The sequence below is a fragment of the Chiloscyllium plagiosum genome, unplaced genomic scaffold, assembly GCF_037043375.1.
Source record: "Chiloscyllium plagiosum isolate Xiang-an unplaced genomic scaffold, Cpla_swu_hap1 HiC_scaffold_36, whole genome shotgun sequence".
NCBI classification, from domain to species: Eukaryota; Metazoa; Chordata; class Chondrichthyes; order Orectolobiformes; family Hemiscylliidae; genus Chiloscyllium; species Chiloscyllium plagiosum.
Window position 1 is genome coordinate 38,580,574 of NW_028270174.1, and position 12,589 is coordinate 38,593,162.

Below are 12,589 nucleotides of genomic sequence, written 5' to 3' on the forward strand. Positions count from 1 at the left end.
TAAAAAAGATTGCCTAGCTAGCCTCTCAATTAGATCAACATCTTCATAAATGTACAAATGGAATAAAAACTGACACACCACACGACAGCAATCTAGGCACTGTGCATGAGAAACAGCAAACCAAGCCCTGGCAACTGTGCAAATGTACCTTACAAACCTTGCGGGTCATGGAGCAACATTGGGAGTGATGTCTCATAGACCAGTCAAGCAGCAGCCTGACATAATTTTACCCAAGAATCATACAGACTATATTCCAGATGCCACCATCACAACTCCTGGGGCTGTCCTGTCCAACCAGGAGAACAGTGGTGGCTGTACAGTGATAGATAGTCAGGAAGGAGTTGCCCTGGGAGTCCTCGACTTTGGCTGCAACCCCTTGACGTTTCACAAAGTTTCAACGAAAGGAACTTCCTGCTGATTACCAACTACCGTTCCCCTCAGCTGATAAGTCTGTGTTAAAAACCACTTGGAAGACGTAATGAGTGTGGCAAGGGTTTATTCTTAATTTCCTTCCTTAGGTATTGCTTCTAGATCAAAGGTCACCAAGCCACATCAAGTAATTTTTTTTCATAATTCAAGAAGATTATAATTGGTCCCTTTACAAATCATGCAAACTCTTACAAGTCATTCTCAAATTTTCTGAAAACCAATTAGAGACTCCACAAAGATCTGATAGAAATTTAAAAATTTCCTTACTATGATGCTTCCAGGTCAAAGGTCAAAACACTTTTACTCCCCCTTCCTCCATTTAAAGTAAAGCTTATTGTTACAACAATGCTTGAAATACAGCAAGCCTTTAATATCCCAAACGCTTTAACAATGTGCACGACATGATATACATGTTACAATATCATGCATCATATGTCCAAAACAAACTTCATTAAAAATGTTTGTTATTTTGTAATCTCATAAAACCAAATTGATTCAGCTGACTTCTCAACATTGTCAACATCATATGTTACAGATAGATTGCAGATTTGGGCAGAGAAATGGCAAGTGGAGTTTAATCCAGACAAATGCGAGGTGATGCATTTTGGAAGATCAAATTCAAATGTGAATTATACAATAAATGGCAGAAGTCAGCAGTGTGGTGCTGGGAAAGCACAGCAGGTCAGGCAGCATCCAAGGAGTAGGGAAATTGATGTTTCGGGCAAAAGCTATTCATCAGGAAAGGCTTTTGCCCGAAATGTCAATTTTCCTATTCCTCGGATGCTGCCTAACCTGTTGTGCTTTATCAGCGCCACACTCTCGAATCTAATCTCCAGCATCTGCAGTCCTCAGTTTTGCCTAATACAGGTAAATGGCGGAACCCTTGGTAGCCTTGACATAGAGAGGGACCTGGGCATACAGGTCTACATATCCATGAAAGTGACAACACAGGTGGATAAAGGTGGTCAAGAAGGCATACAGCTCTCTTACCTTTCATAGCTGCGGCATCGAATATAAAAGTTAGCAAGTCATGTTACAGCTGTACTGCAGTTAGGCCACTATTGGAATAGTAGGTGCAATTCTGGTTGCCACACCAGAAGGACGTGGATGCTTTGGAGAGGGTGCAGAGAAGGTTTACCAGGTTGTTGCCTGCTCTGCAGGGTTTTAGTTATGAGGAGAGGTTGGATAAAGATGGATGGAAAGACAAAGGCTGAGGGGTGACCTGATAAAGGTTTACAAAATTATGAGAAGCATCGATAGGGTGGATAGTCAGAGGTTTTTCTTTCCCCAGGAGTGCACAGGTTTAAAGGAAGAGGGGGCAAGTTTAGGGAGAAGTGCAGGGGCAATTTTCACCCAGAGGGTGGTGGGTGTCTGGAGTGCACTGCCAGTGGAGGGGGTGGAATCAGGCACATAAACAATGTTTAAGGCAGAACTTGATAGACGCATGAATGGGAGGTGAAAAGATGGGGCACATGGGCAATAAGTAGCAAGTTTAAATAAAGAATAGGAATCGGCACAGGCTTGGTGGGCTGAAAAGCCTATTTCTGTGCTTTATTGTATTCTATTCTTTGGTTCACGGTTTCAAACCTTTCAATGAACACCAGCGTTGTGGTCTATATAAACAAATACCTTGGCTTTGCACTCTTAATGTTACTTTTTAATAAAGTTCTATTTTAGCATTTGTACATTCAGGACTCTGAATTGGAATTTGTGATGGGCCCCAAAGGTTTTAGATTTTTTTTGTCTAGTTGATTTTGTCAAACAGAACATTTCTGATTACTTGCAAACCTTCTGACCTTAAGTATATTACCGCCTGTGAATTGGAATCTATAGAAAAATTCTCTACCATACAGCTTTTTGCCCTCTGGTTTCTGACCCTTGTTTTTTTACTTAAAGCCGAGCATTGAAATGATCAATAAGTTTTTTTTTCACTTTTAAAACAATAATGCTGTCCACGGATCTGCCACACTTCCGAGTTTTTCCAGCACTTTTAGTTTTTATTTCTGAACCACTCCTCAATTTTTCGTAAGTGTGATCTCCATTTTCTTCAGGATCATATTTATCTTTAAGACCTTGGCCATGATTTAATCCTTCAGTTTCTTTTGAAAGCTTAGTACTGCCTCCTTTTGTGCAAGCATTTCATTTTTCTATCAAGTAACATTCTTTTCGAGAATTTCTCCCAAACATCTTGATAATTTTCCTTCAGTTCCTTGTCGTGTTTCTTCCTTCCACAGCATTTGACTTTGTCTAATGCCTTTCTCTTCATTTTAAAGTTTTAATTTACACTATGATAAAGGTTCATGAAACATTATTGCTACTTAGAAATTTGAATTATAACATCAAAGAATCATGCACAACTTTAAGTTTGATTTGATTTTCTATGTCGTACGATAACAAGGAGAGAGACATGGTTTTAGTTTCATTTAAGACTTGTTCTGAGTGGTGTCAATATGTCTAAGTTTGAACTTTTAGGGAGGGTTTATAGCCTTGGAGTTGAGCTCGAGGTGAACAGTTCAGTGCATTATGAAGAAAGACAAGAAGAAAAGTAAACAAAATACAATTACAGTTTACCAAATGAGCAAGGAACAGGAAGACAGTTCAGATAAGGGGACCCTTCGCTCATGTTTGAGTATCTGTAAAATTATTCTCTAGGTTAAAAAGCTTGAATCTTTATTTCTGACATCTAAACTAAGACCATTTTAAGTAGCCCTTGTAGAGCGTAAAATAGTTTTCAATTTCCTTTCGTGTGAAATAAACTTTGATGTTCTTTTATTAAAAGTACATTGATAGCTTCTTTCGCATATGTTCAGTGACTGAAAACCACAAAAAGAAAATAGCAAAAGTAAAATTTATGGTCTATCAAGCCAGGTTTCACTTTGGGATCTGGCCTGACCACTAGTATCATTGACTAGAGTCATGGCAACACTCAAGAAGATATAGACTTCCTCACAACTCTGTTGTGTCAGCAACAAACTCCAATATCCCGCTCTCTTTCAAAGCATATTTTCCGTCTTTATTGTTATTAGCTTCCAATGTGCTGCGTTGCCACATTTTACACATACTTTTTCTTCAGACAGCTTTACATTGTCTCAAACTGCCATTAACATTTCTCTTGCAGCCTGAATTTTCAATGTCATTTCAAATTCACCAGTTGGGTTTTTGATTCTGCAGACATACCTTTCATTCGAAGTTTCAGCCTCACAAAAGTTTGTTGGATCATTTGTGTCATCCAGCTATTTCTGTATAGTTTCAGTTTCAACAGATTCAATGAATTTTCCCAAAATTACTGGAGATAGCAATAAATTTTCCCCAGCCAAGTTGTTTCCTAACAAGAAATCAAAAGTTTCAATAGGCAAAGTAAAAGCGCTGTGAACAGTAACAGGACAAGCACTAAGACAATTTTTAAACATAACTTTATGTGAAGGAAATAACTTCTATTCATTGCCTGAATCAAGACCTTCTTATACAGTGAACATTTTGAAGAGAGTTTATATCCCTGCCAAAATCTGTGCTGATTCCATACCTCTACAAAGAATAATTGATTTGCCTACTTTGCCAGATGAACATGGGGACAGTTTGCCTTCAGCAAGTAATCTCTACAGCTTTCTACCCCTTGATTCATCTTCACGATGACTGTGGGAAAACTTATAACTTTTATCAGTGCGACCATTATCACCTGGCTGAAATTTCCTTGATTGCATAAATATAGCAGGTTTGTTTATCAACTTCCCGCATTCAACATTAACATCCCCTTTAACGTAACCAATGAAGCAAGTTGGCCCTCCTGAACTAAACCTGTGTTCCAAACCTTCACTTCAGCTGCTCTGAGGAATGCTTGGGCCTTTAACCATTGCCAACCTAATCTCTGCTCATTGTTATCTTTCCTCACTGGAAGTTTCTAAAGTGGAGCTTGTTAGAAATATTTTTATCATCTGCCATTATTGAGGTCTAACTCATTTCATGAACTTGGTGAGACCATATTTGCAATCTACCATTATTTTTATCAATTCTTCCACCAACATCACCACCCAAGGTTATCAAAGTCCTTTTCCACCTTCATATGACATGACATATTGACAGCATGTTTTTAGATCTGATCCACCTGGAACTAATGGGTGCACAAGCAGTGTGGCAATGAGGGAAGTGTATAATCAAATGAGATAAGACAGGAAGCCCCTGAGTGAATCTCACCCTCCAGCTGGTACTTACTTTTCAATACCAGTGAGAATGATATTCCCTAGCAAATAATGTTTGTGCCAAGTCTACTGCATCAGGGGTGGCCCAGTTGCACAGGAGAACAAGAAAATTGGACAACAGTAATAAAAGAGCATTCAACTGTTTGGGGAGTAGAACATAACTCCAGCATGGTATGTTGCCTCCCTGGTGCCAGGTTCACAGTCAAGAAAGGAGAGGGTAGGAAATGCAAGATAATGATCCGTATTGAAATGGCTTAGGTTAAAAAAAAAAGGATGTGCCTCTACAAGCAATAGTTAAGAATGGTGCCACATGCCAGTGAGTATAGAAACAGAAGTACAATACAGCTAATGAATGAATAGTTGGAAATAGTGTGGGGAACTTAGTTTCCTAGGGCTTTGGGGACAGTTCAACAGAGGATGGGGCTGAAACAGAGCAGGTGGGTTGACCCTCAACAATGATGTGGGTTTTTCCTGTTATGGGATATATTAAGCAATCCTTATCTTAGCCCTGGTAACATAAGAAACTAATAGTGACTAATGTGGTACTGAAGAATCCAATAGATATTTATTGCAGCTGGCTATTAAATATACTTCGCACATTCATAGCAATGTACAACCTGGGCTAGTCTTAGACATTCCCGTTGCAACTGAAGACCATGCTTTTAGTCATGTTTCATGCTTCAAGTAATTGCAAATAAAACAACCTTTGTATTCAATATACCTCAGACCATGTGCAATGATATAGTGATGACCTAGTGAGAATGTCTTTTAAAGATGTACTGACAGGCCAGGTTGAATCTTACTCTTTATTTCCCTGAATCTGCCAGCTGCTTGCTCTGACTTACTTGTCAAGTCTTCCTGACATCTCCTGCTCCTTGGATGCTGCCTGACCTGCTGTGCTTTACCAGCAACACATTTTCAGCTCTGATCTCCAGCATCTGCAGACCTCACTTTCTCCTCAAAGATTTCAACCTACTGCGAATCCTCTTACAAAGATGCCTTCCTTGAAGAAGCTCTCTTCCTCCCTCTACAAGGATTTCAGTGAGTCCCTCTCTCACTGCACCCCCCAGGTCATCTCCTCTGCACAGAAGCTCTTCAGCCACATTCTCAAACAAACCCACTACCACAGCCACATCGCCTTAGATTCTCCTGCTCCTTGGATGCTGCCTGACCTGCTGTGCTTTACCAGCAACACATTTTCAGCTCTGATCTCCAGCATCTGCAGACCTCACTTCCTCCTTCCTGACATCAAGCTTGTTTGGTCAGATGGTAGGATTGCTAAGATAATGATGTGAGTTGGACCACTTACAAGGTGCTTAACAAGCTATAGCCCATGTGAATTTACAAATTGCTGCAGCCTATTGAGAATCACACCACACCACTTGTGAAAAGCATAAAAAATGGTGTGGGTTACCCTCATTGTCAAAATGGACTTCATCATGCCCGATGCTGTCATAAATCTCGTCATTGATCACATCATTCAGTTCCCTATGAGATTCCACCCAAGGCTGACACACTGACCAATAGATGTCACACAGCAAACAGTGCAGGTATCCACATCTGGGATTAAATTCCAGGGCAGCACAGCGGCTCGGTGGTTAGCACTGCTGCCTGGGACTGGGGTTCAATTCCAACCTTGGGTGATTGTCTGTCTGGGGTTTGTACATTCTCTCCATGTGTGCGTGGGTTTCTTCTAGGTGCTCTAGTTCCCTCCCACAATCCGAAAATGTGTGGGTTAGGTGAATTTGCCGTGCTAAATTGCCCGTAGTGATCAGGGATGTGTAGGCTAGGTGCATTAGTCAAGAGTAGATGTAGGGGAATGGGTCTGGGTGGGTTACCCTTTGGAGGGTCAGTGTGGACTTGTTTGGCCTAATGACCTATTTCCACTCTCTATGGGTTCTACAATTCTATGATAAATTATGTATCTTGGATGAACATGGAATAATTAAGGCAAGCCAGTGTTGCCTTCTTAAAGGCAATCCATGTTTAACAATGATTCGGAGATGTCGGTATTGGACTGGGGTGTACAAAGTTAAAAATCACACAACACCAGGTTACAGTCCAACAGGTTTAATTGGAAGCACACTAGCTTTCGGAGCGACGCTCCTTCATCAGGTGATTGTGGATGGCTCGATCGTAACACAGAATTTATAGCAAATAATTGGAGTGTGATGTAACTGAAATTATACATTGAAGAATTGATTGTCTGTTAAGCCTTTCATCTGTTAGAATACAGTGATAGTTTCACTTCTTTCATGTGTAAATCACAAAACCCACAAAACACATTAACCTCAAATGGGCCAGTTGCTACAAAAGTGTCAGCTTTCGATTTGTGCTTGTTTAGAAAATGGTCAGGCACTTACCAATACTGCTGGCCTTGCAGCAGCACTCACTCCTACTTGGACCTCCTTCTCTCCTCACTGTCAAGGTTCAGTGCTGATGGGAAAACTGGCAATGTCGACACATGTTTACGTTGTTAGGTATCAAGGAGCTCACCATTTTCAGTGAGTCCCCGGTCAACAAAAGAGGAGGAGCCAAGGAGGAGTAACATTAGATGACAAGAGAGCCCCATAGATCCCCCTTGCATGACCAGAATGCCATTGACCACAATTAACCTTTCACAGGCCCTGGTGTTTGTCTCTGTTGGACCCTGCTTTTCTTGATATATGTTGAGCTAGGTTTGGATGTGCTGGTAGAATTTCAAAATTTTCAAATGATGCAAAACTTGAAATTCTTGTCAATTTTGAGGAGAGTAGTGAACGGCCAGGAATTTATAACATGATTGCCTTCTCCTCTAGGAGAAAGTAAGGACTGCAGATGCTGGAGATCAGAGCTGAAAATGTGTTGCTGGAAAAGCGCAGCAGGTCAGGCAGCATCCAAGGAGCAGGAAAATCGACGTTTCGGGCATAAGCCCTTCTTCATTCCTGAAGAAGGGCTTATGCCCGAAACGTCGATTCTCCTGCTCCTTGGATGCTGCCTGACCTGCTGCGCTTTTCCAGCAACACATTTTCAGGCCTTCTCCTCTAGCAAGGGCAATCTTGGAATCACCCTAGCTCCTTTGACAATGCAGTCCCCGACCACATTTTACATCAATCATCCTGCTAATTGCATCCACAGTTCCGGGAGTAACACTTCCATAAAGGAGGACATACGGCAACCAGAAGTTATCAACAAAGCAAAAGGCCAGCAGCTCCTCAGTCACAGCTATGCCACAGGGAGTCACTGTTGTAACTGCAACAGGCTGTGGATCAGCCACCAGAGAGCAGGCCTAGAGTGCAGCTTTGTGGACTCAGGGCTATGTGGCCAGTAAGATAGGCCCAGTGAGGTGGAACTGGGGTGGTTATCCACCACAAGGGCAGGCTCCTCTTCTGGCAGGTGCTGCATTTGATTTTGGATGTCCTTCCAACAAAGTAAAATTGAGTTAAAAAGAGAGAAATAAGCAAGCAAGTAAAGAGGTGAAGGTAGAGGAAAATGCAAGGTAAAATGAATTGGAATGAGTTCCAAATATACTGACTTGAGTTGATGAGGAGAAATAAGACTGATTCAGACTCTTCTTCATTTTGATTTTGCAAATAACTTTCACCCAGTACATAAACTTACTGAGGAGGAAATGTAGATGTACTTTGTGTCCCTGCAGAAAATAGTCAAGAATCAAAATTTAGGTAAAAGAAAAGTCAACTACAATCCTACCAAGTTTCTTGCTAAGCAAGGCTTCTGTCGATGTACCCATCTCTTTCACCCGAGCTATTATGTGATTAAAGGAAATAACAATTGCTGTACTCAGTGAGATAGTAAAGACATTTAGAAATAAAGAAAGCGAACATACCAGACCAGTATAGAATTGACCTGGGAAGAAGCAATATATACTGTATACATGTGCATGGCTACTACCAAGATTTGTTTTCCTAGGAGTTCTTGTTTTCTCTCTTGCATACTTTTATTTACTGCTCCTGAGTTTCAGTTCTGAAGTATTTTCCCGCAGAGTGATTGCATATAGAAATATACTATCCATGTAGCTCTCTGCCTTGCAGATGCACTGCAATGATGCAACTGATGAAACCTGGAGCTCTAGCTCCTTCAGTTATTAACATTTATTGCATCAGCATGGTTGTCCAGCATATAAGTAGCAACATGATGTGCATTTTTTTTATTCATTCATGATATGTGGTCAGTGTCCATCCACTGACTGGACCAGCGTGAATTTACTTTGAACTGAGGGACCAGGTAGTTGAAAGGGGCAGTTGAGAACCAACAGTATTGGGGTTGGTCTGGAGTCACATGTAGGCCAGACCAGGAAAGGATGGCAAAGGGCATTAGTAAACTGATTGGGTATTTACAACAACGGTAAGATTGTTGCTATCAGATTAGCTGTTAACTGCCGCAGTGTTTTTTTTTTAAATTTGAATTCAAATTGCAGCATCCGGTACAGTGGGACTCAAACCGTAATGGAAGTACCTGGATAATTAGTTGAGTGACATTACTACTACACCATCACCATCCCAGCAAAACCTGACAGGATTGCGGTTTTCTGCTATACCACCGTTTATTATACCATTAACTAACTTATCAAAAATAAACATTATACATTTAAAACAAAATTTATGAATGAAACTTAAAACCTCGCTTTTAAAAACATTGGTATCAAAGGCTAATTCCTCTATTTTCCCATCCTGGATATTGATTTTGGTTCTCTGAGATTATGTAGCTCTTTCCTTGGTATATTGACTCTTCGCATAACTGATCCTTTCAATTTCTTTCCATGTTCCTCTGGTAGCTGGCCTGCTCAGTTACTATACTCTTCCTTCCACTCTGCTGTTGCACTGTCCAGAGAATAATGCTGTCGTCACAAACAGGTTTATAAGAGGCCTCAGAAAGACAAAGGTGAAGCGGAACATGGAGAGCTGCCATAGTGTCGTGCAGTCGCATCTGATGAAATCATAATTCAATGCTTTAGGGGAGGAGTTGCCAACATTTTGCATGGGCTGGGGGTTGGGGGGGGGGGCGCGCGGTGTAGGGGGAGCAAATTTTGAGTCTTCTCTTCGTGGTTAGGTTTCAGTAAGCATGGGCCTCAACAAAAGAAAAATCAAAATTACAAAAATGATCAATAGAGTTGACCATTAAAAAGTGCCTCAGCAGAGTTCACAAGCAAGTGGGGATGGATGTGTATTGATTTTCAGCCTGGAGTTTTCTCCTTTCACAGCCTGCTTTGTCTGTCTCCATCTCCCATTTCCAGCTCCCACACTCGTGCCTCTCTCTTTTTCTCTTTTACCCCTTACTCTCCCGTTCTCACTCTCTTCACCCTTTCTCTTACCCTCACGCTCCGTCTCTCTTACACTCTCCCTTTAACGTTGAGAACATAATCCGTGAAGCATAGCACTTCAAACATTTTCCCCACTTCTACCACCTCAACGGCAAACGTTGAGACGTTCCATGTTGAAACAAAAATGTTCCATCTTTATTTTCCAGGTGGATTTAAATGCCATTTGCTAAAAAGTTATTTTGATTGATTGATTTGATTTCTTTCCACATGCATCTAAAGACAGTGAAAAGCTTTGATTTCAAGCAGTAAAGGAAGATCTTATTAAGCAAGGACATTAAGATCATAGGGTGCTTGGACAGAGTGAGGCCCACAGGTTACACTGCATAGGAGGTGCAGGAAGCAAAACATTAAGAAGACCAACATTATTTAATGTTAGAGAGTCCATTCGTCAGTCTAATAATGACAGGGAAGAAGCTGTTCTTGAACCTGTTGGGCATGTGTTCAAGCTTCTGTATCTTCTGCCTGACAGAAGAGATTGTAGGAGAGCATTACCAGGGTGTGATGGGTCAGTGATGATGTCGGCAGCCTTTCTGCGGCAGTGAGCCATGAAAATAGAGTCCATGGATGGAAGGTTGGCTGTGCACACCAACTTACAGTATTGGGCAGAGCAGTTGCCTTCCCAGACCTTTATGTATCTACATAGCGTGCTTTCTAAGGTGCATCTATAAATGTTGGCAAGCGTCCTTACGGACATACCAAATTTCCTCAGCCACCTGAGGAAGAAGAAGCAATGTTGTGCCTTCTTGACTGTTGCATCTGCGTGGGAGGTCCAGGACAGATTGTCCAGTTATCGTCACTCCAAGGAACTTGATACTCTCCACCCTCTCAACCTCCGCTCCATTGATGTAGATAGGAACATGTTTTCCTCCTTTCTTTCTGAAGTTAATCATCAGTTATTTTGTTTTGCTGACATTGAGAGAGAGGTTGTTACATGCATCATGACACCAAGCCCTCTATCTCCTTTCTGTATTCTGACTCATCGTTGCTTGATATCCAACTTACCATGGTGATGTCGTCAACAAACTTGTAGATGGTGTCAGGCAAGTTTGTTTTATATAAATGAAATGAAAGAAAACTTTCTTGGACCAACCTGGCAGCCTGACTATCATTCCCCACTCTTCATCATGGCCTGTCTCTTGGCTGCCCTCCACCATCTGACTCTGATCTCCTTCACTTCATCCTCAAAACCACCGCCTGTTCCCAGACCCAGCCTCCAGGCTCACTGCCTTGAGCTGCTCCTCCAATCACAGACTGGTCCTCTCCCATATTTGCAGCTGATAGGCTCACCAGTCGACCTGCAGAAGCACAGATAGGGCCTCTGACTGCAGAAGCAACTCCTTGCAAATTCTTCCACTTATGATTATCTCTATTTAACACTCCATCTTCAAATAAAATATAAATAAACAATGAACAAAAATAAGCTTTCACTCTTCATTTTTTTCTTCCCCTGATCTGTGATCCATCTCATGCAAGGTCATGTAATTAATAATTATGGGAACTCAATAAACAAGCTATTATGTTGTCTATCAGTAAAGCTGATGTGAAGTTGTATGAAACACTCTGCAGAGCCCTATGTAGCCTGTCACTGGTAGGCTGGGCAGCCATACTTTAGGGCAACCATTTAATCCACACTGCTTAAATATTCACCAAAGGCCAACTGCATTAATAGTGTCCCCAGTCACCACTCTATTCACCCTACATTTTATCTATTTGAAATCAGGCAGACGACTTTTAACTCAATGACAAATTGACAAAGCAGACCCAAGACCAGAATACTAAAAGTGATGAAGAGTTAATATATCTGTACAAAACCAGTTTCTACAAATCATCAATATCTCTCAACTGTCAACCCACACTGCCTACTTTAAAAGAAGGTTTACTCATGTACTGCAGCAAAGCTTGGACACAAACTTGGGATCATGGTCAGTGATTCCAAAAGCTCAGGGTCACGATGGCACATCAGTAAACTTGTTCTTCAGCTGCCAACAGGGTTTCTGGCATCACGGTGGGTCACGGTTGAATGTGTATTGTGGGAACAGGTATGCTGACATCCTGAGAGAGCATGACATTTTCCTGGAACTATCATCATTCCCTGAGCCTGCAGCTATCACTTTCCCTACTCTGAGAGAAAGCAGACTGAAAGTATTCTCTCCTTCACTGTCTTCAGGTTCTTGTGGGAATACAACTGGAACTTACTTGCTTTGGGCTTTCCAAAGAAGGCTGTTATTTTAGGTGTAAGCATGCCCTCAGGCTCTGGCCTCTGTCTATTCTCAGAAAGCATCTCAGAATTGGGCAGTGGTGAGACACACGAAATCTTCCTTCTCATTTTCCTCAGCATTTTCCAACACTGTACTGAATCAAATGGTGAACTTAATGCAGCAATTAAATTTAACGATTGCAATCTCCTTTATTGAGAGTTACATTCTCTGTTTTAACAGGCTTTCTCAACAGTCACACCACGAATTGTGAAAAAAGATGGATTGTGAGCAAAGTAATCATAGTGTGATAAAATCAACCAAGCTTTATACTAATGGCATCATTGAAAACCAACACTTAGCTCATTTTCCCTACCTGCACATATGTTATTCTCTATTAAAACTGTGTCCATTCCCTCTCTTGTGGCATTTTTATCCGTTGATAATAC